At 44.0% G+C, this 27,041-nt stretch overlaps 1 long non-coding RNA gene across 3 annotated transcripts in view; it reads left to right on the top strand.

Moving 5' to 3' along the window:
- The window catches only part of LOC137786720 (uncharacterized), a 50,932-nt gene extending 29,010 nt beyond the window's left edge, over nt 1–21,922 (top strand). Inside the window, exons 2-4 of one of the 3 annotated variants that reach the window (XR_011077596.1) lie at nt 5,860–5,921; nt 19,022–19,086; nt 21,122–21,922. This is a non-coding gene — a long non-coding RNA (uncharacterized lncRNA). Of the gene's footprint in view, nt 1–5,859; nt 5,922–19,021; nt 19,087–19,296; nt 20,556–21,121 lie in introns of those variants that run through there. The other 2 variants (XR_011077597.1, XR_011077595.1) reach the window with 2 other exon arrangements.
- The last annotated feature ends 5,119 nt before the right edge of the window (nt 21,923–27,041 follow it).

The following is a 27,041-nucleotide window of genomic DNA, read 5'->3' as shown; positions in this document are numbered from 1 at the left end:
TGTTTGGCACTGTCCCTTTTGTTGACACTGCGAGGTTCTCATGCCTATTAGGTTGCTGTCGGCGAGCGGGCACCGTGATGACATGCCTGCACAATGCCACTGGCAGGCTGTCATTGTCACACCATCAGCTGCTCGCATGATTGCAATAGTTCCAGACTCTTTCTAAATAGTGTAAACTGTATTAATAGATGACATACCTGTACTGGTTAGTTGTTGTTCCACTGTGACATCACTCGCCTACCTGCAAAGCTTCATGTGAACATTTTTTTTTTTTTTTGTGTTAGCCTTGTCATGCTGAAGAGGAAGGACATTTTTTTCTGATGGCTCATCCCTGTGAGAGCACTTGGGCGCCGGACCTTTTCGGAAACAAAATTCCCACTGCCAATAATGAAGAGTGTTACGGGCTTTAACCGTAATCGTATGGTGTGAGGCAGCGTGGGAACTTTGGTGAACTTCCTGACCCCACGCACTACCGCGGCACATTGACCCTCATCACGTGACAAAGGAATGTTCCGCATCTTTTGTTTTAACATCCACGGCACTTATGGAGTTGAGAGCATTTTTGCATACTATAGAATGATTACGAGCTTGGCATTTTGCCTCCCCATTCTCCTCCAGTGTTATTCTCAAACAGGATTTGCAGGCAGCTCTCTCCTGCACCTTTTAAATCACTTCAAGCGCTACTGAAGCCTTTTTCACCCAAAGCGGGCACCAATCTAATGGCATCATTTGGGCCAGCACACATTGAGAGAATCAACCCCTTTTTTTTCCTGTGCTTAAGGTTTTGTGAACAGCGGAAAACAAAAGACCGGCCCAATGAAGCGCATCTTTGCTCGCGGGCTGAATAGAGGGGCCCCTTTCATGGCTGTTTATGAGCACCCCTCTTCAAAAACACACATACAAATCACATCCAGTTCTCCCAATGGCTCCTCTGATACGAGGATGATGGCAGGGAGGGGAGGGGGCTGGAATCTCGTGGTGCCTCTTTCCCCTTTCATATGTTCAAATTGATGGATTTCCACCCAGTGTCACCCCCAGTTTTACTATCGGATCCATCCGTTTGTTTTTATGGGCTGAATCACATGTTACATAAGGGCACGTTGCTGAAAACATCATTAAAATGTTTCATATAACAGATACTGGACAGAAGGCAGCCGTCGACAGCAGGGCTGCCGTTGCTGTTTCAAAACGTAAGATTCAATTAATGGGGAATCTCGTGAAAAATCAAGTATTTTCATGATTAAGTCATTTGCTGCTTATATTTGATCATTTTCAATATATAATAGCAAGTAATTGGCTTTTGTGAGCATGTGCTGCGTCCCCTTATCTTGCATTAAAAATATAGGGGGCATTAAACACTATTTCATTTACTGTATATTAAATAATGTTTGTGGTTTTGAAACAGTCACCTTGAAATGTGAATAACATTTACGTAATTATGAACTTCATGTGTTATGAACTAAATGAATCAGTTAATGTAAAATAAAAAAGTAAAATAAAAGATGGATTAAAAAATAAATATTAATAAATCACTAATTACTGCCATGATCTGTTTTTTTCCCCGAATTGAAATTGTCAAAAAATATAGTGACAAAACCATCTAAATTTCTGATCAACAATCCCAAAGTTATCAGTTTTACAATGATATTAAACCATATTTTAGAATCTGCAATACGTGCATATTGTGTGTTAGATGTTGTTTGACTCAAAAGTACATTTTTATTTTAGTTTTAATTATTGCATGCAGCTCTAGCTCAGTGCAGCAAACTGTAAATAAGTCCAACTGTTATTATTCTGTAGTTTATACTAAACACAGAATTACAGTTGGACTTAATTACAGTTTGTTGCACCACAATGATCATAATGCAAAAGCCACTGTCAAAATGTAATTAACTTCATCAGATTCTTTGTGAGTTCTGTCAAACAATTTATACAAAATGAAATATAAATATATAAGCACAATGTAAATATTGACAATATTTCCATTATTTCCCATTAGGGTTCTTGGTGATTAATGCATACTTAAAAGCAATGTTTTCTCCCTGTGTTTGTTTGCACATGTTCCTACTCAAAGGAGAGAATATATGCTCATGCAAACCTGTGCATGCGTGGGTCAGATATGAAAACTAGAAAGCGGACACCTTTTGAACAAATTGCAAGTCTTTCCTCACGAAGTAGATCTTCTTGTAACTACCTTTTCCGCTCTGTGTCATATCTTGTTCAACAGGTAGAGTTTGATGGACAGGAGGAATGCAGGCTGAGGGATTTGTTTTGTAATGGCACTCCATTCTTTGGGTGTTCTTAAGCAAACAGAGCAGCGCTATGTCCTGTTTTTACGGGTTTCACACGTCACTGTTCAAACTCTCAAACTGGCTGGTCCCCAAGAGTACATGGAGGAGAGCAAACAGTGCTCTAATACTTCACCACTATGACCTTCAGCTAACTTCATACACACATAAACACACACTCACACACACACACACTCACACACACACACACACACACACACACACACACACGCCCCTTCTCCTAATGCAGTCAGACCGTGCTTGTGAAATGTTCGTTTCCATCTCCGGTTTTTGTGGTTGATTAGTTGTGCAACTGAATGAGATAAAGCAACAAAGACCAGGATAATGTTGCTGAAGATCAAATCCGTGCTTTCGCCTTGGAGGGTTGATGAAACACAAGTGTGATGAAACCGAGGAAGTTCAGCTCCGTTTTGGCCTCAGTTCACAGCTTTAACACTTTTTCTCTTTTAATTGTATTTAATGAAGGACTTTCCACTCTCTACATTATAGGAAATATACTTTTCTTTTTTTAAATGGGTCTTATTAATATGGGTATTCTGTGCCGTGTTTAAGTAGCATACGAGTGTGCTGTCCTAATTGAGTGCTGCTTTAATGTATTTGGGTCAAAGGCACGGAAAATAAAAGGGGTGGGAATTCTGTGGGAAAGTTTGAAAGCTCATAACATGATTGATTTCCAAGTGTTCCCTAAAATCCAAAAAAATGTATCGAAACAGTACGATGTCTATTTTTATTAATGGCATGGAAAAATATAGAGGAAACATGTAGTGCTCCCTGTTCGGTGCACACAACGCCGTCTCGGGCTGATTTAGTTTATGTAAGCATGTGTGAAGTAGTGCGGTGCGTATGCGTCTGGACTTGTATGTCACTGCAGTGTGTCTTTATACTACTGCCAAGCTCCCTGCCATGTTGTCCTTTTATACAAAAAGAAAGGAACCAAACAACACCCATCGCTTCTATAGATCCCTCTGCGATCCTCTCTTTAATGTGCTTTTTCTTTCCGCTTGTTTTAAATCTGTCTCTGATATACGAGGCATTCCTTTGTGGTTGTGTAACATGATTTGACGTGAACAGAGAGTGAGGGCGAATGAGGCAGAGAGAGAGAGAGAAAGAGAGAGAGAGAGAGAGAGAGAGAGAGAGAGAGAGAGAGAGAGAGAGGGAGAGGTTTGTCCTGCTGGGTTTCATGTCCTACTGTGCGCTCATATTTCTCAGCCCGCTTCACGGTTGTGGGTAGCTGGCTTATCGTTGGCCTCCTCAGCTCTTTCTGCCATGCGTGGCCTGTGTTAATCTCTCCTGTGTACAGTAAACCTCCCCTAATAACCCTGCACACGATTAAAGCCAACATCTTAATGACGGCCTGCCTCATTATCAACTCACACTGGGAAAATGAGCGGTTCGACCTCACCTCTGTAATCCTTCATATGTGGCTCAGAAACAAGACAACCTGCCTGTAAACAACCGTAAATCTTTGAGCTTGTCTGATTTTCTCATTTTAACAATCAACAGTTTTTTAGGGGGGTATTTCTACATGAAGTAATTGTTACTAATGAGACATATAATGTTCGGCTGTTTATGAAAAGACAGGCAGCAACAATACAAGTGTATGGTGTTGCTCTAGAGGGTGCTGTTTACTGAGGAAATGCCCGGTCTCTCCCTTCATCCCTGCTGCTCTCGCTCAATCGAAATCCTTCTCCAGAAAACATTTCAAAACATCCTATTTATTGGTCCTACAGTAACAGATATCATTATGTATCAGATCTGATTCAACTTTTAAAGGAAAATGAGACGAATAATAAGAAATGTAGGTGTCTCAAAGGAAAGATTTGTCGAGTGTGTGGTATTGTGCTGCAAGGCTTCTCTGACATGACATTAGGCCATTCAAATCCTTGTATGTGTGTCTGTGTGTGCGTGTCCTCCTCACCTGTGGCTCCCACTCCACACGCTCTCTTTCACACACACATACACACACACACACACACACACACACACACACACACACACACACACACACACACACACATGCACAAATGCCTACAGATGTTTACGCAAGTTTCACACAGCCAACAAAGGGAGATGATGAGCTGTCCGTCAGACCTCCAGTGGCAGAGCGGAGATGGGGAAGAAGAATGTGTCCGTGGTGACGGTTCCACCTGTGCTGTCTGTGGTTTCCTGCGGCGGTATGGCAGCGTGTAATCCCTAACATCGCCTGTGTTTATGCTTGTGTTTTAGTTACAGGCCTAATACTCGCATGCTTTCGAGCTTAGATGGGACTTCTGCTTCGCTTACTGCTCAGCCTGGCCCAGGGGCATCCTCCTCAGCCCGCCACACACACAGCCTCATCGGCATGTAGAGAACAGTTCACAAACACAGTAGCTGCTCTCATACATCCTTTTACTCCCTTCATTTCTGTACAGTCAAGTGTGCATTCATAGCAAGTTTGGTTCGTTTAGGTCTCCATTTGCTGCATATCAAACAAGAGACTGTTCTGTCCAAAGCTGTTATGTAAAAGGTAACTCATGCCCAAACTCTGCTCTAAATTTAGAATGTGCAAAACCATATTATTCTGTTGATCTGGACTCGGATTGCCATAATAAGATCATTTACAGGGAACATTCATTTGTGGTTGTTTCCTCGTGTGCTCACAGTATTTGAGGAGGTCTTTTTTTGTTGTTTTATATGGTTTGTGTTTCGTCACGAGTGACGCCGGCTGCACCACTGAGGTCATAAACGGGGAGGAGAAAGTTCCAGTGCCAGCGACTGAACTCACTTTTTATTTTTGTAAATATTCTAAATTTAGAGCTCTGCCACGGCCAAAGGTTCGTCCCAAACTCCCTGAATGACACACCTTTCGAGAAGTGACTCTCAACATCTGCTATTTTTATCACCATCGCACTTTTTCCTTCTGTTTTTGTTCCTTTCTCGCCTCTCTTTTCTCTTGACAGTCCCATTATGAATGATGCAGTCCTGTTTTTCATTTATAAGATTGGTTTGGTAGATTAGGATACCAAATCCCACTCAAAGGAACGACATGCTGAAGCCGTGTTTGTGAACACCCTGCGCTCTGACGTGAGTGGCAGTAGAGACCAGTAGCGGGTCCTCACTGATAACACACCCTCCCAACACCGCTGCCCAGCGAATGGTCACCTGTAATGGGGACATTTCAACACTTTCAAAGTAAAATGGCCAATTGGATGTTGAGATTTGCTTTGCCGCCATGACAGTGCATTTAGTGACAGTTTATGCTGACTAAGTATGATGTGACATTGACGAGATCCGCCTGTCGCCCGTCTGTTATTTCTGTCCCTGACCCATTATTGTTAAGCGCCGCTCGGCGTCAAGGTAAAGCGGTCAATGTTTGGGAACCTGGTCCTGTGGGTTGAGACTTTTAACCGTTTTCCATCCGTGCCTCGTATTACATGCTCCGACACTGTTTTACCTAAATGAACCCAGCTGGACAAATGGAGTTGGGAGTGAAGCACATATAGCAATGGAATACTATATGCTGTAGTTTTATGAAGTGACGTTTGTCCTCTTTTGATTTTTTTTTTCACAGTGAAGGAATCCAAGTTCTTGGAATGAGATGTCAACCTTTAATTGCTTCCCAGGGAATTTCTGGTGAGTAGCCTATATTTTTCTAAAGACTGCAAATAGTCCAAGCAGAAGTTTACAGGAGAGAACTGAAACACCACGAGCACACTATGGCCGTGAGCTTAACCGTGTGTCCCGGTTTAGCGACCACAAGGTGATGTTGTGTTCTTATTTTCTCCAAAGAAAACGTGTCCTGTGGTGTTTTACCTTCCAGCTCTTGTCGCTCAGGTGTGTTGGATGTTTTTTACTATCCGTAACAAAGAAGACGTATACCTCAGACCGTTAATGTTACTCTTCTTGAGACTCATATATCTCACAAAACTGCAATCCCAGTTGTCACATCTGGGAGCCAAATATGAATTATTTAGGTTCACATGAAGAATATATTTGTTGTGATGTGCCAAAGAGATTGTGAACATGTTTGTTTTTTAACTCAAAGCATTTAATCACACAGCTTCTTAAAGGCACACAGCCACTAGTATTGTTTTGGGACTGTGTTGTAGCCTGCAGTACTCGATGCATTCAGCCCCTCTCCCACATCCCATCAGCCCCCCACTCCCCCTCCTCCCCACTGGTGCCCACTATCCCTTACTCCCTCATTCAGCTGGTCCACCCTCTACCGACCAGTGTGTGCCTGTCAGCGTGTCACCCCAGGGTGATGCCCCTCTCTCAGCCCCTCGGGGCCCTTTTGACTCCGCAGCACTCCGTGTTTGCCCAATCATTTGGGAGCCGGATACGGGGATGAATTGTTAACTACAGCAGGTCGGCCTGTGCCCCACAACCCCCCGGCCTTCTCTGACCCCCCCTCCCGCCTCCCCACACCCTGCTGTTGACTCATCTCCATGGAAATGGGGCAAGAATTTGTTTTCTCTCTCGTGCTCGCTGCCAACCAGCTCCCCGCCACAAGCGCCCCCTCTTCTCTTCATTCTCGTCGCCTGTGAGCGTCCAATCAAAAGGCAGCTGAAAGGAAGTCACATGGTCAGGAAGTGTTGAGGGTGCATCCCACTGAGAGAAGCGCTGCTGTCACTCAAGCTTTGCTCTGCTCTGCTGGGAAAGAATGCCGAAAGTAATTAAGTAATTCATTAAAAAAGTAATTACAGTCATTGATGATCTCACGACACACACACACACACACACACACACATAGACATTTTTAACCGCACGATCACAAATGGACACTACAAGGAGGGTTCATACAGACGTGGTTTATAATGTGCTGCTTAGTATGAAATACATTTTGTAAAAGCATTTTAAATTCTCCTCTTTCAGCCATTGTGATGGCCTTAGTAAAAATATCTCATCTTCTGGTTAATTTTGCAATGCAATGATTAAGAGAAACTCTAAAATTAGTGAGCCTACCATATACATTATAAATGTGTACCAGTCGATTTCCACACGTCACATAGCTCAGTACCAAGTACAAAGACACACAGATCTCCTGCATTTCTCATTGCTATTATTTCTGTCCCCAAAAAAATGCTCCCAAAGATGAAATGTGGTACTTTCTCTTTTTTTTTTTGCAATTTTGAGCAGTTTTAATTCCCATCATTGTCTCAACATATTGAAGCTTATGTGTGTGTGTGTGTGTGTGTGTGTGTGTGTGTGTGTGTGTGTGTGTGTGTGTGTGTGTGTTTTTGTGTTTGCCCTCACAAGAGTTATTAGCTTAGGGCAGGTGAGTGTTTGCCTACCCGTCTCCCTTTATGAAGTGAGTGTTTGCCCAAGGAATGCACCACGTCCGATTTGTCATTGACTCTTATTGTTCGGCTCATTCAACTGGTGCCTTGAGGTTGAGCTGCACTGCGCCCTGGCAAGTGAGAAATATGTGCTTTTCTTCCTTTTTTTTCTTCTCCTCTCCTGCTCGGTGTATTCACACATGTTCCTGTAAGAAAATTTGACTTGGTGGAAAAGTATTAGGATGGTGAATGCATTTGGAATGAAAGTGAGATGTGTCCAGACCTTTTTTTATCGAGCAAAAGAACAATTGTTCATTGTCACCGAGTTGAGAGAATTCACAAAAGTTTTGATGAAAGACAGGGTTTGAGCTGTCCGTCCGTAACTACATGGAACGTTCTTGTTTTGGACCCAGATCAGTTGAGAGAGAAAATTACACAAGTCGTCACTCTTTAATTATGCATTTTGTAAACTCAAGTGAGAAAAAAGAGAAAAGGTATGACGTGATTGAGAGGAATTACTTCTAACCAGGCACATCCTGTAGATACATATGAACCCCGATGAGCAAAGTTGGCTCCCTCGCTCTGTGGTAATGAGGAAGCCTCAGCAAACTAATCCCTCCCACTGCACTTGAGTGGTTAACTGAGTCATTACAAATGACATGTGCAGCTTTTCATGCTTGTTTATTTCCAGAGGGTTTTAATCTTTAACATCTAATATAGCAACGCTTTTGCTTGCGTTCAAGTCTGTTTGTTTAAGGCTGTGGGTATCTGTGTAGAAAAAAAAGGTCAATGTTAGTGCTTGTGCGAATATATTTAGTATATTTGAATGTGTGCGCCTGTGTCTGTTTGTGCGGCTGTCGTCCTGTGCCACCAGCTGGGTGGTCCTCACGGCTGGTTTGATGGTAATCCCCCTGTCCCATAAATCAGTGTCCGGGCTCGGGCCGGGAGCTGATGCTGTGTGACCACTGGAGCGAGGGGCCTGAGGCACTAAGCCGAGACCCCAGCCGCTGCTCTGGCCCGGCCCGGCCACACGTCAGCTCTCCACACCACCTTTAGAATAACTCGTCATGCATGGCTGACTTCGGGCAACTGCCTCAGCTCCAAGTCCATACGAGCCACCAACATTATAAGCCATAGTAGATATGAGCACACTCATAAACTGGACCACCAGGAGATACAGTTCCACGACTTAGAGCTGGAACAGCTCGTGACTGCAGAGCCTTTCACTCAATATCCAGGTTTTCAAAACTTAGTCATTATGGATAATATTATTTTTGCAACTTTCAAATATTATTTCATGTATTTACTCAAATACGATTTGTTTGTTGTGACCGGTGGCTTCTGATAGCCTCCCAGAGAGCTGATCTCAGTTCAAATGTTTCCGACTGAAAGTGCTAAGATTAAAGCCACATCTTAGTCTTTGTAGGGCCTATACCTCTCTCTGGGAATGAGGAGGGAGGATGAAGGCCTGTTGGAGCCGTCTGGCTTGCATACAGCTCTCCGCTGAGCTTTTATCTAGGGAGATTGGTTGCAGCTCTCTCCGGACCCCAGCTCCCGGGGAGTGCACAGTCCTGAGACCTGTGGCATTAATAAAGATAATGCTGTTTGGAATAATAACAGCCAATTCTGCCAAATAGAGGAGAGAGACAACAGAGTGGAGCGGAATACAAAAGAAGCCAAGATGAAAGGCTGAAGCGTAGGCCTGTGCACCTCTCTGCCTCTCTACTGGGAATTGATGGTACCGTTATCAGCATACTCGCACTGAGAGGGACCCTATGCCGATTTTGACCCTCGGGTGTCATGACGCAGAAATGCAATTTGTTCTTTTGTCTGCCTAGATCACAGAGGGAGAGCAGTGACTTGTCTTTCTCTTTATTCTTACTTCTTTTTTTCCTCTTGCTCCCCTCCTTTTCATTCTCTCTGTACCCCATTGCCTTGAGTGAGTGCAATTTAGTTTGTTGAGCAGGTGGTCTTTTTTTGAATCTCACAGTGGTTTTGGCTCCCACCTCTGGCGTGTGGGGCTTTCAGTCGGAGTCAGTCATGTAGGCCAGGATTAGAGGGGTGAAGGAGAAGGAGGAGGAAGTCCAGTAAGAGTCTTCTTGGTATTGGCGACCTCAGCGCCCTGCAGTCAGAACCATGCAGAGTGCAGATTGAAAGAGTTATTTTGTTGCTAAAGCTCTCAGCCGCACCCCAGATGGCTTTTGTGCATGCCGGGGACATGTTTGGGGACAGGGTTTAGGCAACAGCGTCCCGAAGGCTTGGTGAGGCTAGGGGCCCAGCAGGTAAAGCTCTGTGGGCCAGAGAGACGGAGAGGACAAAACGTTGTGGTCTCGGCACTTTTCCACCTTGAATCTGAACAGTAGAGCGGAACAAAATAGGTGGATTAGACCAAAGGGAAGACATTGCTCTGAACACACACACACACACACACACACACACACACACACACACACACACACACACACACACACAATGAGATTAAGGCCTCCAAACATTCACCCAAGTAGAGACTTATTGGAGCATCTCATCTGATGTCACATAAGACAAAGGAGCTGGGAAACATGCTGCGTCTGCATTTCCAGTGGAATCCCTCTCACCTCTTGCACACTTTTTCCTTGCCGCAAAAAAACTGACCAAATTACAAACTGCTTTCCCTGCTTTACTTTTGATCTCTGTTTTTATCACACTCGCTCGCTAATGTGCCAACCCTGTTACTACTTAAAGGAATTTATGGCCCACTTTATCTGTCCAACATTCCTCTGCAATAATCTCCATGGTGACTCCTTGACAAGTAATCAATATTTGTCAATAATGCTAAACAGGTGTGCTGCTCTGCTTTCTTTCTTGTGTTGACTTGTGTCATAAAATCCCTTCTGCCCTGAAGCATGAGGACTTTCCAGACACTCAAATATTAAACCTCATGGAGTGATACAAACAAGTATGGTCTGTTCCTCTGGTTTGTAACAAAGTTATTGGCAAGTCGTGTCACATTGGAACATATTAGGGCCAATATATTAATCTAGGGCTACCAATTTGATTATGAATCTAAAAACCAATCCCCCCCGAGGGCGAAAGACTGAGCGATTGTTGTATAAAACTGTAAATCATAGCTTGTTTTATGAAGAACAAAAAGCCCCAAACCTCTCTATTTGGATGTATTGAACACCATAATTAATACACAAGTGAAATATATGGCTTGGTACATGAGAAAATTTAAATGTCACAGATTTTCAGATTTTCTCTGTACTAAACCCTCTCTAACTTTGTTCTGCTTCACTTTATTAAAGTCAACCTTTGCAGAGAGAATGTTCACATATTGTGCTATGATTTGGGAGGGGTTTAGACCTTACAGCTGCATAATTTAATATAAACAATAATCCTTTCTAAACGGACCTAAAACCTTTTTATTTTTGCTCTGTTATCTTGATTTACTCTTAAAGTAAATTATAGACTGATATATACACATCTGAACAAAATCTCAAATGTGTAGTAGCCTTTCATTACAATACCAACATAATGTAGTGGTAACAAAATGGCCCCTTTGGTCTGAATATCAAGCTGAGTCTCAGATCTGAGATGTAAAACAAAGTGGGAGGAGCGATTGGTTGGAATCCTGTGTTCGCCATTATGGGTTTGTCATGGAGTTTTCACAACTGGCCGTTTCTACTCTCACTGATAAACAGCCGGGATTGGATCCAGATCCTGCCGGGTTCTATCTGGACACCGGGGGGCTTCAAACCACACAGACCGAGAACGTTACTCATTTGTTTATTATTGGTGATATTTGTCCGCTCCTAATCCCTGGCTAGATTAGACTTGATGTGGTCCCACCTTTCTTCACCGTTGCAGTCCCAGCATTTACACAAGGAGTTTTGTGTGTTTTGTTAATGTGTACATGGACAATATGCACACACGCGCGTGCACACATGCATGCAAAATTGTGCTTCTAGTGCGCCGATGCATTAATGTGTTTCATGTGTGGGCCATTTCACATGTGTCGCTGAAGGATGTTTGTAATCAAGGCAGTTAAGACAGATATCCCCTCTAACTCCATCTCATGTAACGCTGTGATCCGTGGTGATAGGAAAACTCTGTTTCTGGGGCAGATATCTTCTCCCACGCCAGGGCATCTTGCTCTGCAGCTGAGCTTGTGGCTGATGGCGTATTTGGGTCTTGAAATTTAGGGCTCCAGAGAGTGTTTTTTTGTTAAAAAAAAAGGAAACGCATAAAAAGCCCGATAGGAACTAATTAATCAAAGACGCTGAACGTCAGCTTGGCGTCATTGGGAATCGGAAATGGCTGATGTCATGAGGCAGTCGGAGTGCTTACGTGTCTGTCCTATGTGTTGTGAAACTATTGGCCCAGAGTCACCTGGATCAGAGAGGGAACAGGGCTTACTGAGCAGACCTAACTTGTTCAATGTGACCTTTTAAAGAGCTGATCCCTAACACTACATAAATATGTTTCCAGTGTCAAAAACACGACATGCTATACTTGTTTTTGTGGGTGAGAAAGTCCTGCAACTCTGCACGAAACTTACTTGCACACAAACGCTGCTCCACAATTCCTCCCACGAACATACACAGAAGAAGATGCACCAGCGCAAGACTCACAGACATTTTTGTGACATAGGTATGTAATTATCTTTGTTTAAGAGTGTGGGCGTTGAGGCCAAGAGGTTAAGGATGACACGTCATATCCTTCTGGAATAACTTGACTAAAACTTGTCTGGGTGAGAACTACATCTCACTGGATGGCACAAAGTGTACTAGACGTGATTTGGGACAAAGTAGATCAAAGTTTCAACTCATTTAGGACAAGAAACCTGCAAGCAAATTGCAAGTCAAAAATAGAGAATGCATAGTGTAACCTCCGGCAACTAAAAATCAATATTCTTAGTGCAGTTGCAATGCCGCATGACTGAGAAGAGTTAAGGCACGGACATTGACATAGACTGATTTAAAATGTGTAACATGACCTTTCGGTTTGTCCATCCGTCTGTCCATCCATTTGGTCCAGTCTGACGATCGTGATAGCTCAGAAACGCTCGGAGAAAATGTCTTCAAAAGTGGCACAAACACCACCTGAGAGGCTAAAGATCGAGGTCACTGTGACCTCACGTTTGCACCATTGTCGTGATTTTCCAGGAAAGTCTTGAGCAGCTTTTTTCATATTTGGCACAAACCTCTACTTGCACTGAAAGATTAACTGATTATAAATTGTCGGTCAGAGGTCACTGTGACCTCACAAAACATCTTTGGCTCTAACTCAAGAATACATATACTGTGGTAATTATCACAATTTTACACAAATGAAGTGTCATTTTTGACAGAGATGGATGTAAAGGTAATATTCTCTGCTATTCTATTCTAAGATGTTGCATTTTCATTTTCAATCCATGGTGCTAAGAACAGTTCATTTGGTCAAAGGTCAAAACTTGAGACTTAATAGTCGGATTTTAAGTTTCTTGGCAAGTCAGGTTTCGGAGCAGTCAAGTGCAAGTCAAGTTTGAACTTTTATGACTTGGGTCCAAATTTTGAATTGAATCCAGCTCAGTAAACCCTCAAAGAGAGTCTGACCCTCCCTCCACATCCTTTGTTACGCTGCTCAGAAAGTGTTTTTTCTCGCTGCACATGGAAGCTGTCCAGCTGAAGCGGTCACAACTGAGCTTCATGGGGTGCTGGTTAATTGGCAGTTTTTGGTAAGTGCAGTTATGCTCCACTATGCATATCTTCCTCAATGTCCCTTGCACTATTTGCCTTTTTAAAGTGTCCTTTAATTGGCTGCACAGTCACAGTCTCCTGCTTTAACTGTCCCCTGTGGCACCTGAATGTGGCCTATTTGACCCTGAGGCCCTGCGGTGAAAACCTCATATTTTGCAGCCAAAACCAATGACCATTAACACAATTTGTGTTCTGCTTTAGGTTTCAGTCTCCATGTTTTTTTTTTCTACCTCTGTTTTTGTCTTTAAAAAAAAAGGTTTTGAAGGTGATCTCTTTTCAATAGGGACAAAATCGGGCCTCTGAAAACTCAAATCCGCTCAGTTTCAACACCTCCTCATAATCCTTACCGTGCCTGTATTTGTGTGAGTGTCTGCCAGCCTCAGTCAGGCGGTTCTGTCAACATGGTAACATGTCTGCCTCCTGAGCCCTAAAGCAAGGCCTCATATTTGGGCTCTAGAGGAACCCTGCCTAGTCCATCTGATAGATCTGGCCACTGCTTCTCCCTGCACACCAGCCACTTCCAACTAGGCTACATCAGCAGTACTGAAAGGCCTGCGAGTACCGTGATCCCACCATGGGGTGTATGGCTGTGGCTCCGGCTGCACTACACTTTAATCCCCTTCCCTTTTAACCACAATGGGAAACATGTGCTTACTCTGTGTAGGGTACAGGCCCACCATGGGAGAGGCTGTTTACTTTCACTCCAAAACTAACATTTCACAGCTCCTGTGACCACTTCTGGTTACTACCTCTGCCGGGTTAAAAAGGTGATATCATTTTGTGACATTTTTTTTGGTTTCATCCCCACTGTTGCTTCTGAATTGAAGCGTCTTCTCACTTCTCACCTTGTAAAATTTGACACACAAATTAGTTTTTTTCCACAGCGTGCTCACCAAGGGAGGTGGGTTGTGCTGTCAAATTTGTCTTGTTAAAGAGCTGCTTGATGTTACTTTATTATGGTCTTAAATTTCCCCTCCACAAGTGAGTTTTGGGTCAGTGTGTGACACCGATGATTGCACCTCTCTGCCTCTTGGTGAGAGAATTAAGTAAAACTGGAAACGGTGCTTGTCAAAACTATACCCTAAACCAACATTATCCACCGTGTAGGATTTTTCCAGATGTGGGAAGTGCATCTCATCACTTTACATTTTCAACACCCAGAACAGAAGTCTAAGGTCGTGGTCCTTGTCCCTGAAGTTCTGTTTCAAATGGGTGGATAGCTGTTTCTGTGCAGGCGGGGAGCTGCAACAGAGAGTGGCTATGTTGTAGAGGAGCCACTAGCATATGCCAAGCCAGAGGACAGGAAATGCACTCCAGATGAAGATACTACAGCATGGTTTGTTTTACCGGTGTGTGTGTGTGTGTGTGTGTGTGTGTGTGTGTGTGTGTGTGTTGTCAGGAATATGTGCTGCAGGACCGACCATATGTCTCTCATATTGCATCACAGCATTTATATATCCGGTTGCTTACTACGCCAGCAGTTTATTTTTATCAATGAATTGATCGCTTGTTCAGCTCATAAGTGTCAAAAAATAATGGTCAAATAATAATCTTTACCAGAGCCCCCATTTAATCAATTTACAATTATGTATCCTTCATGTGACTCTGCAACTTATGTTCCTGCACTAAAAAATAATAGAAAACTAATATCTGTATTCCACATCTAATAACTATGACGTGCTTTGAAAAAAAGGTTGCCAGCATTTTTGGCCAAAACATGTAAAACCACCAGTACAGTAACTGATTGTACACGGGTGCTGGAAGGGCCCCAACTGTACATCCGTTTACATTGAGTCCAGCTCCTGGCGTGTGGCTCTGCGTGACTGAATCGGGTCCTGACCTCCACAGGTGATCTGAGGGATGAGTGAGCGCTTCCTGGGGTAACAGTAGCTCCGGCCAGCTCCCCCTGCTGCCCTTTCCTGTCGTCTTATCTGAGCATTCAGTGCAATCTAACCCAGGGAGCGGTGCCTCTGCTCCTCCATTCGCCTCGCTGCCGGTCTCCATCGCTAAACTTCTCCGATGTCACTGTGGAGATAGAATCAACCCGCTTGAGCTGAACTTGAGTTGGCCTGACTGACAGAGTCCTGACACCCCATTGTAGGCACAATGCTCTCAACTTCCTGCCACCCACAGCTTCCCACCCTCTGACCTCCATGGTACCGAGGGCAAAAAGAAGAACAGACAATGAGCTACACAGCTGATCTGTTTAGGATGTCCCTGATTATGATGAACGCAGAGGACAGCCGTGATTGATTTTCCAGACTCGATAGAGAAGTAATTTAAGCTTCCTTAAAAAGTTACGAAGACAAATGAGATTTGGTTGTTTGTTGGGCCAGGGGGACATGCTGATGTAGTTGAAGGGCTTTCTGATTAGCAGAGTGGAGACTTAAAGGAGATCCTGTAGGGACAGAGGCTTGTACTTCCTCCAACTGTCTGGGTTTAATTAGGCCGACCGGTCCACCAGCAGCCAGCCAGCCAAACAGCTTCTTTTACATTGTATTGCAAATCCGATCAGTGAAGCTAAAATGTGAAGAGACGTTAAAAGTAGAAGCAGACATTATGGAAACCTTTGCATGCTCAATATGTTTATCACTCTGACTCTGCTTATTCAACGATTTACGTTCTTGTTTATCTGCCAACTCAATGGAATAATTACAATAAATATAATAGGTCCTGACCTCCTGAATAGGACTTGAATCATTTGGAATCATCTATCATTTGCATTCCTGCCAAACACACTATAAACATGTTTCCACATGTGCTCATTCCACAGCAGAGCTGCCAAACAGCAGTCGAGCACTGCTGAAAGGAGGCTTATCACAGCGCTCTATGATTTTCCTTGACAAAGAAATTGTTTTGTTCTTTAAGGGAATCTGTGTCCTTAGGTACACTCACTTTAGCAGAAAGTTCATATCTGCTGTATTTGCTGTATTCTCTAATTCTCACATTTTGAGACTAGTCTTGGCCGATACTTGCAGTTTGCGAACAGAGTGTGTGACAGAATCTGATTAAGCTGTGTGTGTGTGTGTGTGTGTGTGTGTGTGTGTGTGTGTGTGTGTGTGTGTGTGTGTGTGTGTGTGTGTGTTTTATGGTCCTGAGCCCCAAGCTTTAAATGTGTGTGTGTGTCTGTGTGTGGACTTGCAGACCTCAGCTTGGAGATGTAATCTGATTTGCAGAAATGAACGGGTCGTTTCACATGACTGGTTTAAAGGACCACTGGCGCAAGGTTGTGCCATGTCCCTAACTTGTGTGTGTGGGTGTGTGTGCGTGTGTGTGTGTGTTTGTGTGTGTGTGTGTGTGTGTGTGTGTGGGCGTGTGTGTGTGTGTGTGAGAGAAGGGATTTTTGCATGCATGTGTGCCTGCATGTTTTCGAGTATACACCGACCAATATTTATTTGCTTCCACAAAGCGCACGGCAGAAATATGAACATTTGTTTGTGCAGCCTCCTAAACAGTGGAAATAGAAAGGTGTTGTATTTTGCTATGTGGTTGAACAAACCAAAATGCTGCATTCATTCCGTTTTAAATCGGCTTCATTTGGGAAAAGGTTTTATGAACGTAAGGCCACTGCTTATTTACAGTCGATTACACATCTGGAAAAAGTACAGCTCTGCTACAGACTCTGATGCAGGTTTTGTTTGTAGCTTTCTGTATACACATCCCTCATAATCAGAGCTTTATTTTGAACTAATGGACCATCAGAAATTATATCAAATAATTGAAATCATCCTATAGCCTCAGCCCTCTTTATAGGACTGCTGCGATCAAATCCCCTGAAAGCCTTGCCTCTGAATTCTTTCTCTTTTTTCACAATGTTTGTTGATGTTTTTTTCGGGGGGGTTAGGGGGAGGGGGGATTCTCTGCTGGACGTGGTCCATCATGTGATTTTCATTGGATGGTGGCCGGAGGAGACGACCACAGTACAAGCAAGTGAGCGTGTGTTTGTGTGTCATCTGGCCTTGTTAATGAAGTCAGGTTGTTTTCCATCTGGGGGTCATCAGTTGTGGTCATTATATGGGCTACACAAGTGGAAGAGGTGGGGGGGAGGGGGGTGGAGGCTAGGAGGTGACGTTTGCAGCCGTGTGTGTGCTTGTCAGTGTGTCCGTACATACTCATTGCCCTGAACACACAAGCATGCACACAACACGTGAGTGTGTGTACGATCTCCCAGCGTCCTCCCTGAGAAGTACGAGTGTGTGAGCTTTGGTGTTTGATTGTGTGTTTTTCCTCCTGTGTGTGGGTGCGTGTGGAGACCTCATAAGCAGGACGATGCAGCCGGCAAGGAGCTCTAATCCCATCAGACGTGTCAGCAAGGGCATTTTTTCATAAGGTGGTAATCTTACTACACAAAAGAGTGTCCAATATTCGAGAGAGCCCCATACCCCTGAGCTAATCAAGACCTGACCAACCCTTCCCCGGGCTCGCCAGCCCTCTAAACATTACCTCATCTGGAGGCTTAGCCTAGCCACATGCTGCTCAGGCCTGCTGGTCGACATGATAACTCACTTAGCTCAGTACGATAGCCAAAGAAAACGGAAATATAAGAAGTTATAGAAAAGAAATCGGACCAGCACAGCACACAACTACCTATAGTGCCTGGTGCCAGGGAAAGGTATTTTAAAAGGGAGAGGAAAGAAAGAATCATTTTACTGTGTCTTCCAGAAACTTTGGGAAGCAATTTGCCGGTATTCAGTTTCTCTCCCCGCCGTCCTGTTATTGCTGTTTTCCCCTCAACTCCTGGAGCCTTCGACCTGAAAGGAGGTTTTTAAGTTCAGGCTTTGTGTCACTCGGAAACAGTGCATTTGTTGCCGAGGTAACCGGTCTGGGACAGTGAAACTCAGAAGTAGAGAGCACCTTTGTCCTTGAATGGATGAAGAGGGACTGACTGCAGTCGGTCCAGAGAGCACAGCTTCAGTCCTCAACATGTCTGGATGAAGGAACATGGGATTGCAAGAAGTTTCTTGATCCAATATCAACCTGAACTTGTTAACTTTATATAATATAACTAGCACAAGTAATTTAAAATGGTGCTTTAGAAAAGCCACTTTGACTGCCTCCCTTCTCCTGGCCTGCCAGCTGCTGCAGAGTTTTTAATATCAATTTACTCCAGGTTTGGCTTATTTAAATGATCTGTAAAGATACAGGAGAAGGTCTTGAGTCTTGTGGTCATTATTAAACCTGGTTTGTTTGACCAAGAGCCTAAAAACTACACGTTGAGATGGTAGTCAGGGCAGTTTCCTGGATTTTGATGTTGGGGCAACGCGTGTTTAGGCCAAACAGCTGCCAACCTTTTCTCGGTCTCGTGTAAGACAATATTTTCACGGACCAGCCTTCACGGTGTGGGAGATGAAAATAACTTAATAAAAACAAATATAAAGTGTATAACAATTAGTGGGATCCCTGAGCTTGTTTCTCAGCAACGGACCGGTCCCATCTCGGAGTGATGGTCGCCCATCATTACTTGTTCATCATCTTAAGATTCCTCAAATTTATTTTGACACTTAAAGGTTGAAAACAACTGCCCTGTAACCTCATCATACCTGTGAAAACAGAGGAAAAAACTGATTGCTCCCTCATTGTATTGTAGAAAAAGAAATATTCTGTCGGAGTATCGCTGCAAGTTTGGGCAGAGCAATTACATCTGGTTCCTCTGTTTTTTTGTCGAATGTGTTTACTCTTCAACGAGCTCCTCTCTGAATCATTTTATTTCCCTATCCTTAATCTTTTTCAGATGATCTCAGGTGAGCACAGAGAAGAGGCTGAGTAATGGAAACACGATCTCAAGAGATACAACAGGTAAGGATGACTGTTTTATGTTTTGTTTGATCTTCATTCAAGTGGAATATGTGATCACACACAGTGCAGCCTTATTATGAACTGGCAGTTGCTATAAACAACCAGAGTATGGCACATCCACCCTTCAAACAAAGATAGCAGTAGTTCACATATATGTGAGACATGATCAGGGTGGTGGCTTTACGCCGATGTTCTTGCTTTTTTTGATAGTGTAACTCAAGTCATGACAGCGCGGTAAAGAATGCAGTGGCACAGAGATATCACTTCAAACACGGCGTCTCTCAGGAGCCTCAGATCCTTTCAGTGGACATGAATGAAGATATGCTTTGATGGCCCACCACTGAGTCGGTGCCCTTCAAAGAAACTCGTTGATGGGCTTGCGCGGGGCAGCCAGCAGGCTCAATGCGTGGTACTGTATACGTGTGCATCTCAGGGTAGCCGTGGGTGTTCTCCATGGAGGTCAAACTTGCTTGACCCTGACATGAGTAGTCCTTTTCTATAGATTTCAGGCTTGCGTAATCTCTTTTTTCCCCCCTCCTGATTCTCTGGGTAACTGAAGGGGGACTGTGTGTGTGTATGTGTGTGTGTGTGTGTGTGTGTGTGTGTGTGTGTGTGTGTGTGTGTGTGTGTGTGTGTGTGTGTGTGTGTGTGTGAATGGCAGGGTGCCAGCAGACAGGTACAGTAGATGTGCTGATGAGGGAGGGCGATAGGGGCCGGCCTCAGTCGCAGGCCCGAGGCACAGCCCGGCGTACCCGGGCAGGCTGAGACTCAAAGGCAGGTCTGGACCCGGTTCTGTGTGCTGATGCTGCTCAGCTGGCTCTGCTCCAAGGTGAGGCATAGGAGATGAACGTGGGAAGGGAAAAAACAGAATAGAGGGCAAAGGGAGCGATAGAGAAAATCAGGTGAAAGGACGATTGTTGAGTGGTGGAGCTGAAAAATAGAAGGGTATATAATAACAGAGAGTGTTAACAAAAAGAAACAGAGTGGTTGTGGCTTAGAGGAAGCAAGCTCGAGAGGGAGAGAGATGATGATGATGATGTGTGAGGCCCAGGGTGAAAGATGAAGAAAGAGCTACGGCAGTCAGGCCACATCCTGTATGCCGGTGGAACGTGACTCCTCGCAGGTAAACCGGCTCGGAGGTGCAGACAGGCAGAAAGAAGACGAGAAACATTGACGGGCGTTTACTCATCCTCTGACACATTGTTCCTTCCCCGGGCAAAGCGGGACAGTCCGGTCCCGCCACTCTGGCTGAGTGAATGGTGTGCGTGGGGCCAGACGACGTAATGCCATGTTGTGGGTGGTTGCCCAAGTACGGGAGAAGCAGGCTACAGGTTGTCAAGAGGCCGCCTACCTGCATTACCTCACCTGTCTGTCGCTGAGGTAAAAAAAATCAGATGTTTTACTCTGATCAACAGCGTTCTCATTAGACAACAACATATTCATCTTACTGTTTTAAGAGATGTAAAACAAGTGTCTTATCTTCTTCTCACACATGTATGTGAGATAAAAGTCTATTTTTATTGATTTAATAATCATTGAAATGTAACATTTATTTCAAATCAGTACTTTCTGTGGGTCTGGAGCGATGTTCGGTTTGTTTGACATCTTAATTCTGGTATTCGAGCTCCAACTGGAGGAAGCTCAGTGATTTCTAACTTCTCGGCTGGAAGAACAACCCTTTTGCCACCACTTGTAATGTGATAATAATGTGCATGTGGATCTTCATCTGCATCTTCTTTATGCCAGTTTGGATCCTCCAGCCCCTTTTGTTTTGAGTGGAAAGTTTGTAAAAGCAGCCAAACCTGCTGAAGGCATCGGTGGGGAAGAACTTTGTGTTGATCAATTCTGAGTGTTTTATGAATCTCTGCTTGTTTTAAGTACTTCACAGTTACTTCTAACATTTAAAAGTGAATGTTGCCAGAAAAGATCAAAACCTCATGCCCATCTGAAAAATAAGGGCATGAGGATACATGTGTCAATGCTCAAGTGTCTTTTTGGCCTCCTTGAATCATTGCTTTCTGTATTTTGTTTCTAGGATCAGACTAAATCCTGGTTTGGACCGCGGACCAGCATCCCCGGCAGCAGATGTTTGCTCCTGGCGTGGCAGCAAACAAGCTCCATCACTGACAAGCCGGCCCCCAGGATCCCTTGGAGAAGCTGTGGCATCTCAGCCAGACAGTGGAGTGTATTCGGCCGCTCAGATATTATAGAACAGATCAGTCAACCCTGTCTGGAAAGTCAACTCAGCCGGACTTACGATTACCGTCGTTACCACAATGGATCTACACATTGTTTGACTCTTTCTAAATTGAACCTGGATTAATATTCCCCTGTATGTACATCTGCTTTTGATATTCAGTGTTTATTCACACAGTTGCTTGTGTGCTGCAGTTGTGACATATACTGTGTTATTCTGGATACAGTATTAACAAATGCTGGAACGGTACATGGAAAATAATCAGATGCTGTTTTTTTTTCATTTTTTAAGATCTATTATTTTTACAGCCGGAAAACAGCACTTACACCAATGCAGTCGCAGACAAAGTGCATTTTGTGAGGAGCACAATACATGTCCCCTCTTGTGTAGAATTAATTAATACGCATTTCTCAGAAGGATTACTCAATGCCAACAATGTCAATGGACATTTGACATCTTCCCTTTGCGATCACAAAGAAGTCATTGTAATCAAGGTGCCTATTAAATACGACTACTGACACCTCATCTCATTGGCAGCATTTTTGGTTAATAGACTTGTCATGCTGGTTGTTCTAATCACGATGTAGAGCTTCACAATTGTTTTGTGTTTGTGAAACCCTGCAACAGAAATAAAAACAAAAGGTGTGTCCACGTTGCTGTCAGTTTTTTTGTCACTGCGGCTGCAGATCTACGAGATTAACAGCCAAAAAATGCTTTCATCGTGTGTATTATTATTTATTGTTTGTATTTCTTTCTCCTGCTCAGTAAATGAGAAACAAAGTGGAAGTGAAGTATGACGTGAAAGTGGAAAAATTTGACATTTAAATGTTGATGGTGCTGAATTATCGGGAATCACGGGGTTTTACTTCACTCACGCCAATTCTTTGGTATAACAATTTATTGTGCAAAATGATCATTTATTTTTACTTTTATCGTAAGAGATGACATCATGGAACATGTGTCTGCCACCGAGTTTAGTTTTTGTAAACCTTTATGTGTGATGTTGACAGAGATGTGTTTAATGTCACAGTCAACACAAGTGAAACTCCGGGAAAGTTTTCACTATTTTGGGGCTAAAAATCCCTGCAGCTCCTCGTCTTCTGCAGAAAGACATTCCAGCGCATACTACAAATGCATTTATCGTTTTCACTTATTTTAAGTGAGTTTAACAATTCAGCAGTGACTTCCCATTCAACTGTCTTTCACTGTCAATTTCAGCTGTGATTCAATAAGAGGGGAGCAGCCAGGAATAGGACGTTGGTGCGGGAGCGCGGCAATGCAGAGTTGCTAAGGGGGTAATTATTCCTCAAGGGGTTGCTTATTGTTGTCTTTCTCTCTTCCATAAAACAAAGCGGAGCGGGTTGGACCCCATTGCAGTTTGCACCGGCTTTCATTCGAGCGCTTGACAATGTTCTGACAAGTTGTTCAAAGCATCATAGAGATCATATTAAGAATCAAATTTGTGGGGGACGAGGTCATCTCCATCTGTAAAAGAAAAGGGGTGTGAAGGCCCCGGCGCTGATGTTTTGGAAGTTGAGCTTCATGACATCTTTATGGCCCTGCTTATGGTCAACAACATTAGCATGTCCACAATGGACTTCCCTACTTGCCTGCCTCCCCCTCTTTTATTTTTCTCCCCCGCTTTTTCTCACACACATACACAGCTCAGGGGAAAAATGACCTCTCTGCAGCTCTCAATTCACTGCACTTCTATAGCCCTGAATGGACCAGCTCAACAAAAGGTGACATAATTTTCTCAGGGCTTGATTGGCCCCCTCCATGCCACAGGATGACATCATGCAACCCCCACCCCTCTATATAGATCACAACCAGCACCAGCACACAACCAACCCTCCCCTCCATGTTCTTGGATGCTGGGTTCCCAAGACAACAGAGGCTTTGGGGCAGGACTTGGCAATATATCGCGGCTTGGCTGTCCATAATGAGCTCGGGCGGTGTTGCTCTTGTGTTTGTGGTAAACAGCCTTGGGAAATGATTGAAGACGGGAAGAAGGGGAGGTATGATAAGCACTGTCTTGGATATAACGGTGGCCTCTTCATTCCACCTCTGCTCTATTGGGAGCATTGATGTAATGCACAAAATAAATGTATTCCAGCGAGAAGTGTCAAGCCACAAACCTTTAATGTCAAGCACGAGCTTTGTGTCAGCCGCCGGGCTCTCACTTGAAGCTGCGCCAAGTTTTGGTGCAAGTTTCATTGTGTCTCTCACTTTCTCTCTCATGAGGTTCAAGGAGGGAGTGTGTGCGTTTGTGGGATGGACGAGGGGGGCATTTGGAGAGGGACGTGGGCTCATGCATTGCCCACAAGTCACCAATAATTTTCTCTAATTAATGAAGACACAGGATTCACGCCTGCTCAATCTTCCCTCGCTTGAGTTTTTCTGCCTTATTCATCTTTTTTTAGTACTTTTTTTCGTACACGACGACTCTGATTTTCTAAGTTTCATTTCAACTTTCCAAGTTTGCAGGATGCATGACATGTTTTAGCAGATAAAGATGTGTTTTTCTTTTTCTATGTACGCACAATATAAAAAGGGCAGTCATTGGACAAATTGACATTTGTCGCTCTGACGTCAACTGACACATCCTGGGTTCAGTATCAGAGCTGCTATTGGCTGCCTCGGTTCGGTACAACCCGTGACCCTAACTAATAAATGCCACTTTTCATGCTGATGTGCGTCCAGTACTATATCACACGCATACAAATGGCCGTTTCCACTTGGAAATGTCGCTAATGAGGATAATTTGAAGTGAGGTTGACGTGCAGCCCTGAGCCAAACCTTGTTGGTTTCAAACACTCCTGCAGCACAGTGGCCTTTAAACACACTCCAAACCATTTCCTCAAATTGGAGCTGCATCCGAAGAAAGAGTGACACAATTACAACTTGGTCTTGGAAAATGTCCACACTTGATGTTGAGTGTTACATATTGCATTAATGACTTGCTTATGACGCATGGCAGTGTGCTGGTACATACTGGTCTTAATGGAAAAAAATAAGATTGTTTTCTCTTTTTGCTCTTCCCGTAGAGCTTTCTGTCTTTATCTAGCCCATCATGCCAAGTCTCTTACCCACTTTAAAGTGCACCTCTTTACAGTTTGCATGCTTTCCCTTTCTTGCCGTTCCTTGTGGTGTGATGTGATTAACTGTGGTGTGTCGGGTTGGCCACTCCTTGGACTTTGTTGGAAGAAAGCACAACTTTAGTGGGTTTTTGAGCTTGGATGAGCGCTGACTGGGTATCGGTTACCTCTGGCATGCTGAGGGTGCGTGGGCTCCCAGTGACTATGACGTAGATCCACTCAGCTCTGCTTGCACAGGAGAAATGGTGGGAATCCACTACTTTCCCTCTTTTTTTGGTTTTTACACAATTGTTCTTTATAGAGGTAGCCTATTTTCCAACAGGTTTTCACTTTTTAATGTGTCGTGGGATTTACCTTGAGTTTATTATGACCATATTTTCCCAAGTAAGAACCTTATCAATACGTCAAAAGCAAATTGCTAGTGACATTTAAGGTGATGTACTTCCCCAAAATAATAAAACATGCCGCAGTGGTTCTGGTTTAATCACGGTGACGGTCTTGATTGGCAAGGTGACATAGATGAGGCAGTTGCATGGGAAACCATCCCTCAGTCTGGGCAAGCATCCTCTCTCACCCTCTCCATCCCGCGCCCCTCTCCCTCTCTCTTAATCCCCATTGAGAAGGGGAAGGGGAGACTCGGGAAGCAGGAGAGGATGAAGAGGAGGAGGGGAGCAACAGAACAGGCCAAAGGCTCCGCTGACATCCATGGGAATCTGCAGATCCATTCACTCGTAATTATGAGCATCAATGCAAAGAGGCAGTCGCAAGGCGAGGGGCGGGGGCAAGGGGGTGTGGGAGAGTTTTGGGGGTGGAGTTGTTCAGGATGGGGCGGGCAAGGGAGGGGGGCGGGCAAGGGAGGGGGGCGGGGGGTGTCAGTTCAAGATGGAAATCAATCAGCAGAGGAGCCAAGAGGTTGTAATGAGAGTGAGGAAGAGAGACGTGGAGAGGGAAGCAGGGCTACTTTCAATTGTGGCAGAGATGATGTGAGCAGCATTCCATTTCCTCCGTGTCTGGTCTCGAGAAAAGTGATCACAAAAAAGTACATATTTATAGTCAGAGGAACTACACAACACATGAAATGTGAAGCCGCATAGACATTTTTATCTCTGGTTAAGTATTTTTTTCCATTTGATTTTATAGTTTAGGTCACATATGACTGACTTCAAAGCATTAAAATGAACTTAATAGCAGCAAGTTCTCATACTTTTGGATTAGAACTTAATTTCAAACTTTGTTGTTGAATTGTTTGCCTCCTACAACACATTCGTCACGAGAGTATATCATGAATTTTCATGCAGATGTGTGAGACAGTAAAATAAACCTTGTGCATGAGTGCTTCCTGTCTGTTTGCATGAGGGGCATGGTAGACATTCTCCCTCCAGGATGCCAGCCCTCTGTCCCCTCTACATCATACATCACCCTGACAAGCCATTTCACTCCTGGATTCAGAATTCCAGCTGAGAGACCACCTCAAACACTTCGGGTTGTCCCTGCTTGGTGAGAACGTCACTCCAAGCCCACTGAACGCCACGTTTGAACTTTTGCCGACTGGCCGTTGAGCCTCGTCTGTCCGACGGGGGAAATTATGACAAATGGTATATTATTTTCTCCCTTTTCTTTCATAAGAAAATTTTAAACATTTCCAGCGAAGGGTGATTCAGTACAGCAGTTTTAGTGGCCTGACCTTTAACAGATTGGCAAAGAGGAAGGTTCAGATTTAAATGGAAGACAGAAACATTTGTGCATTTTCAGTGTTGCTCATTTCTTCTCTTTGTGAAAGACAGGTCATGTCAAAGGTCAGGTCAGCACTTGTCTTCCTCTTTAGAAGGTCTGGTTGTACTCTGGAGTTTACCTTTGGAAACAGTCAGATAGAGATGTCTCATTATGCCTCTGGTGAATTTAGACAGAGGGTGTCAACCTGTCAGCTGCAGGAATAAATTATGTCTTCATGTGAAGCTGTCAGAAAGAAATGTTACAATGAGCTGGGCACATTATTTGCGCTGCTCCCTCCAGGACCAATGTACCTCATCCCTCGGTATATTTTCAAGTGTTTATAATTAAATAAGTCCGAATGTAATTTGTCTTTTGTTTGAGAGTTGTGATTTAACTGGATATCAGGATTGTATTAGTTTTGTCTAAAACAAGTTCTCTCTGCCTCCATGACTGCTGGAATCCTCTGGTCAGAGAAACCAGTGACCCCTTGACCCACAATCTCAAAGTTCCTTTTTGCATGCAGCACTTGAATTTCGTTTCTCAATGTGTAGAGCTGGCAGAGGGGTGAGGAACAACAATAACTCACACGGACATGTATCACAATGTTCGCACAGACAAAGATGGCGGCGTGTCAATCATGCAGCGGTGGCGTCGTGTGCAACGTGGATATTTATTTAATGTCTTCCTGGACAAAGTCTGAACCGAGCGTACGTAAAACAAAAAATAGTTTTTGCATGGACAGACACACACACACGCATGCACAAACACATGCACATGCACACGTACACACCCACATAGACATGTATCTCACACAGCCAATCCCAGTTACAGATAAGACCTGTCATTCCTGGGTTTTGGAACGGTCGATAACCATCAGCTCTCAGGGAAGTCGGGCCCTGTTTACACAGCCAGTGAGGCCCTCAGCAGCAACACACACTTCTGAATCA

This window comes from Clinocottus analis, unplaced genomic scaffold (assembly GCF_023055335.1).
Source record: "Clinocottus analis isolate CAN_PGR_092001 unplaced genomic scaffold, fCliAna1.0.p SCAF_16, whole genome shotgun sequence".
Lineage (NCBI taxonomy): Eukaryota > Metazoa > Chordata > Actinopteri > Perciformes > Cottidae > Clinocottus > Clinocottus analis.
The sequence above is the reverse complement of the archived record's forward strand: the minus strand, read 5'-3'. Positions and strand labels throughout refer to the sequence as shown.